The sequence below is a fragment of the Procambarus clarkii genome, chromosome 12, assembly GCF_040958095.1.
Source record: "Procambarus clarkii isolate CNS0578487 chromosome 12, FALCON_Pclarkii_2.0, whole genome shotgun sequence".
NCBI classification, from domain to species: domain Eukaryota; kingdom Metazoa; phylum Arthropoda; class Malacostraca; order Decapoda; family Cambaridae; genus Procambarus; species Procambarus clarkii.
In genome coordinates, this window is record NC_091161.1 from 21,579,671 (window position 1) to 21,585,557 (window position 5,887).

The following is a 5,887-nucleotide window of genomic DNA, read 5'->3' on the forward strand; positions in this document are numbered from 1 at the left end:
ACATTGTTAACTGTGGAAATTGTACTGTTCGCTATTCCTCATATCGCTTGCTTATATGGTGACTACACCTCGGCTCCCTCCAACAAGATGAGAAGAGTATTACCGGTAATTGGGGGAAAGGACTGTAGCTTCTGTAATTAGTGCTAATTAGTTATGCTATTAAGATTATGAGATAATGGAGCGAGTATAAGATTAACTCGCTACAGTTATAACTGCATTCTAATCCTTTTATATTTCCTGAATGTTTGCAAATGTCCCTTACATATATGTACTTGTATAGATATATATATACATTTTAAAGTTATATGCACTAGTTAATTTGCTCGAAACATACTTAAAATGGCTTTTCTATTGCAGGTGTGTTGGAGCTGCAGGTGTGTGCAAGGGCGCTTCAGGTGTGTATGAGGGAGCTACAGGTAATGTCCACCGTCCCCTCCACATGGTCACTGCTGTTAAAACCACTTCTCGCAACACGTGGGGAGCTCAGGTTACAATACATGAACACATTGCTGGTATGATATGTATACAGGTGTGTGAGGAAACTACAAGTATGTGAGGAAGCTACAGGTATGTTCGAGGGCGCTGCAGGTATGTGCGAGGGCGCTGCAGGTATGTGCGAGGGCACTGCAGGTGTGTGAGGGAGCTCGGGTTACAATACGGGAACACATTGCAGCTATGATTTGTATACAAGTGATGTATGTTTTAAATCACTGAGGACAACACTGGTTGTATTAACATCAATTCAGAAGTTTCGTATCATAGTGATTAGACATCAGCAAGAGAACTCGGAGAGATTTTACTAGTCATGTATTAATGATGAAGATGCTGTTGTTGTCAGTCTTTGAACATTATCAACAGTAGTATCTACTGAAAATGTTTAAAATATTAAACTAAATATTTTCAAGCATAGTGAAGGTCAAGCGGACATAATATTAAATTATTAATATTCCTTTAAGTGACTGGTGGTGTTATACGATACGTTTTTAAAGCCGTGTGTATATTATTCCGGTATGTATGAATCTCGTAATCATGGAATTATTTTGATAGAGCATGAACAAATCGGCAACAAGAATACAAACATAAGAACATAGGAATGAAGGAAACTGCTGAAAGGTCTATTGGCCCATACGTAGCAGCTTTAACTTATATCCACCCAAACTCAAGAGATCCTACGTCTGTTGTGTTACCAAGTAATTTGTTCTACAAGTCAGCAACCCTGTTACCAAACTAGTATTTACCCAGGTACTTCTTAAATCTAAACTTGTTCAATTTATATCTATTATTTCGCGTTCTATTCAGTGAAATATATAATACCTTATTAATATCTCCCTTATTATGCTTTATTATAGACTCGTTCCTCTCAATGTTTGCTGATGATGCAAGAATTATGAGAAGAATCAAAACAGATGAAGATAGACAGAGACTACAGGATATCCTGGACAAACTGGAGGAATGGTCTATAAAATAGCTGCTAAAGTTCAACTCAGGAAAGTGTAAGGTAATGAAATTAGGCGAAGGGAGCAGGAGGCTGAACACAAGATACCATCTGGGAGGTGAAATCCTGCAAGAGTCAAATAGAGAGAAAGATCTGGGGGTTGATATCACACCGAACCTGTCCCCAGAGGCCCACATCAAAAGAATATCATCAGCGGAATATGCTAGACTGGCCAACATAAGAACTGCTTTTAGAAACTTGTGTAAGGAATCGTTCAGGACTCTGTATACCACTTATGTCAGACCAATCCTGAAATATGCAGCTCCAGCCTTGAGTCCATACCTAGTTAAGCAGAAGACAGTTAGAGAAGAATCAGTGGTATGCCACCAGGCTCGTCCCGGAACTGAGAGGTATGAGCTACGAGAAAAGGCTAAAGGAGCTGAACCTCACGTCCCTGGAAAACAGAAGAGTAAGGGGAGACATGATAATTTCCCTGAGAATTTTGTAGGTGGTTGACAGAGTGGACAAAGACAAACTCTTCAGCACGGGTGGGACACGAACAAGGGGACACAAGTGGAAACTTAGTACCCAGATGAGACACAGAGACGTTAGAAAGAATTTTTTCAGTGTCAGCGCAGTTAATAAATGGAATGCACTAGGCAGTGATGTGGTGGAGGCTGACTCCATACACAGATGCAGATTAAGAAAAAGAGACGGAGAGAGACAGTAAAAATAAAAATGAGAGGAAAAAGAGAGAAAAGAAGAGTGGGAGGAGAGAGAGAGATCACATAAATATAACATCACATAAATATGTCTGTCTCATCATAATGAGACAGACATTGCAGCCAAATTAGCGTGTAACAAAGATGAAGCTGAATTAGATCTAGGTATCCCCATCTCTACTGTCAAAACTATATTGGTCCAAACACTCATGTCTGATAGAAAAGAAATTACTGACTTCCAATGACCTGAAAGCTATAGTATAACAAGCAATGATTTGTTTAGATCTGAAACCTATATCTATGGGCAGCACAAAACGTCCACCAGGCTGTGCGACACAGTGGTTGCCAGGATCAGGTTGGGTTACCGTTACCTGTGGCAGGTGGCTACAGGTGACGGATCTCTCAATCCTGAGCACTCCAGGTGCAAACTCTGTGAGAGGAACTGCGGCACTACATCACTGAAAGACCAGTTATTAGACCTTTCAGACCAGTTGGCACGAGGTACCTGGAGCTTTGCAAATCACTCTCGTGTTCTTGAAGATATCCTCATAGTGTAGCCAAAATTTGCCAGTGCAGGCTACTAAATATATGGCCCTGTATGACTAACCATCCTGCGAGATGGGGACTTTTCGTATCACTGCTCCCTTATTCACTCTTGTGTTCATGATATCCTCATAACGAACCCAGAGTCTGTTAGTGCAGACTACTTATCATATGCCTCTGTATGACTAACCATCCTGTGTGATGGGGAATTTTTAGCATCACGTAACTAACTTTTTGACACTGTACTCCCCCTTCATGTAGTCTAGGGTAGCTGCACAAATGCAGATCTACCTAATGTATTAATAAAAAAAGGAATACCTCCATACACCTATTCTTGTAATGGTAGTGCTTACATATTTGCACTTTAACATACACATCAAAAGTACACGCACAAACACAGACCAGCACAACCCCACACATGCACAAAACCACCCACATACATTAAGCATTTTTACTTAATTTAAAATAGAAACGTTTAAAAACATTAGTTATACGTTTGCATCAAAGGTCCATGAAATGAGTGACTGAAATTAACGTATTTTATATGTTAAAAACGACTTTATATAAATGTCACCTTTCTGCGACCAACGTCAAAAACATCAAAAAACACATTTAAGATGGTTTTCACATTTTTCATCCAGATCAAGACCCTAATCACAGCTACTCTCCAAGCACCAGGCGCTAAGATATTTAAATATTTTATTTGTACTTGAATAACGGTACATATTATTCTTTGGGATGGAAAATAATGAGATGTAAATAATAGCATTCATTTATTACAAGTGTTTATTAATACATAGTTCTTATAAGACAGAAACGTGAATACAGGTCTTCAAATACATACAAGAGTCCAAAGAAGGCTTCGTGTATAATGATAACACAGGAAGCTTGAGGTTCATATCATGAGGCGGCAGTCAAGTGTGAGGTCAACTCACACAACTGCTCTCTCAACTCATGAGAGAGCAGTGAGATATTTGTGAGGTTGCAGGTCAAATGGAGCACTGTCAGCTCCTACCACATCCTCAAAAAGGTATCTCATTTACTACGTCCACTGCGATATTGTTTTCCTTTGTGTTCACAACGATTCCGATCCCTTCCTCTCTCTCTATTTGATTTTATTTCTCCACGATTTTTTCGGTGATGGGGACGATGGGCTGGAGATCCTCGTCGCTGACGTTGTTCTGATCTGCTGCGATGTCTCTTTCTCGACCTTTCCTTCCCTCTTTCATGATCCATGAATCTGTCCCGATCCATTTCCCATTTCTTCTCAATTTCTCTTTCTCATTGTATGCCTCGATCTGTCTCCTGTGAGTGACTTCTGCGAAGAAGCTTTTCTCTTTCTTTGTCACATGGAAGGCCTCGGTGTGGGGAGCGAGAGTGGCCTCTGCCACCCTGGTCGTCACAGAGTGTTGTTCGGGATGGCTCTACTGGATCATTTCTTGGTCTTGGTGGAGGAAAGATGTCCTCCTCATCACTTTCCCTCTCGAGGTTGTCCAAATCATCATTTAATACGGATACTCGACCTTTAAGCTCGTTGTTGGCTTCATGAATCGGTCTCTTTTGGATCCTCGGTAAAATTATATCACATGAACATTCATCTCTTAATAAACAATCAATATATTCATCCATGTGAGTAAACTGGAACTGGCCGGAACGGTCAATAACGCGTAGTTTCCTAAAGTCATTAAGTAGAGGTTCCAGGTACTTGTAACAATTCAGTGATCCACATACAAGCCTCAAGTAAAATGCCCCCAAAGCACGAGCATACTTAAAATCCTCTTGTGTGATGAATTCTATAATTATGTCAGTCTCAGGTTGGATCTGGAGCATCTTTAGCACGAGACATAGGAATGGCGTGGGTCTGCTGTTGGATCCGTGAACACCACCAATACACCTGAGGGCTATTGCTTTGTCGACTAGTAATTCCGCCGAGAGGGCAAAGCATTCTTCTTTCCAGTACCTAGAGTCGTATATCCTAGTTCTTATAATTTTCTCAACTAAATACTGGGGGTTTGTGCCGTGAGTGGCCCGGGCTTCCCTGATCGTGCGGTTGGCCATGTCGCCTACTGATTACAGAGCCCATGTTTAAGATGGAGGCGTATTTATTAGTGTCCTAGAGAAGAGGGTAGGAGTCAGGTGTCAGTGAGGGATAGAAGACGGGTGGGGAGGAGGAGCAAGATTATGAGAGCATATGAACATAAAAACAAAGATAACTGCAGAAGGCCTATTGGCCCGTACTAGGCAGCTCCTATTTATAAGAACATAAGAACAAAGGCAACTGGAAAAGGCCTATTGGCCCTTACGAGGCAGCTCCTATCTATAACCAAACCACCCAATCCCACTCATAAACATGTCCAACCCGCGCTTGAAACAATCGAGGGACCCCACCTCCACCACGTTATGGCCGTTCATGTTTAACAAATTTGTTATCTTTTTATTCTAGCATTGTTGAGGCAGTTGATAGTGGTAAGGATTGCGATGTTGTATACCTTGACTTTAGCAAAGCTTTTGATACAGTGCCACATGAAAGACTGATTAAAAAAATAGAGTCTCATGGTATTGGGGGTGCTATATTAAGCTGGATTAGGGCATGGCTATACCAAAGGAAACAGAGAGTTAGTATAAATGGAATCAAGTCAGAGTGGGAAAATGTTGTAAGTGGAGTGCCTCAAGGCTCTGTCCTGGGACCTCTGTTGTTTATAATATATATAAATGATTTAGATTCAGGTTTGAGTAGCAACATTTGCAAATTTGCCGATGATACGAAAATCGGTAGGGAAATTAATTCGGAGGAGGACTCACTATCACTTCAAGTTGATCTAGATAGGGTTTTGAAATGGTCAAAGGATTGGCAGATGCAGTTTAATGCTGATAAATGTAAAGTTCTGAGGTTAGGTAATGATGATAGAGTTACAAGATACGAGCTAGATGGTGTTGTGATTGCGAAGTCGGATTGCGAAAGGGATCTGGGAGTTATGATTAGTAAGAATTTAAAACAAAAAGGATCAATGCATAAATGTTCGTAATAAGGCAAATCGGACACTTGGATTTATTAATCGCAGCGTTAGTAACAAGACACCTGGTGTGGTTCTCAAGCTATATCTTGCTCTAGTTAGGCCCCATTTAGATTATGCAGTTCAGTTTTGGTCGCCATATTATAGAATGGATATAAATTCACTTGAACGTG

General features: G+C 40.7%; 1 pseudogene; it reads right to left on the reverse strand.

Moving 5' to 3' along the window:
• Positions 1-3,735: 3,735 nt before the first annotated feature.
• Positions 3,736-4,758, reverse strand: LOC123751801 (pre-mRNA-splicing factor 38A pseudogene; annotated as a pseudogene).
• Between the last annotated feature and the right edge of the window lie 1,129 nt (positions 4,759-5,887).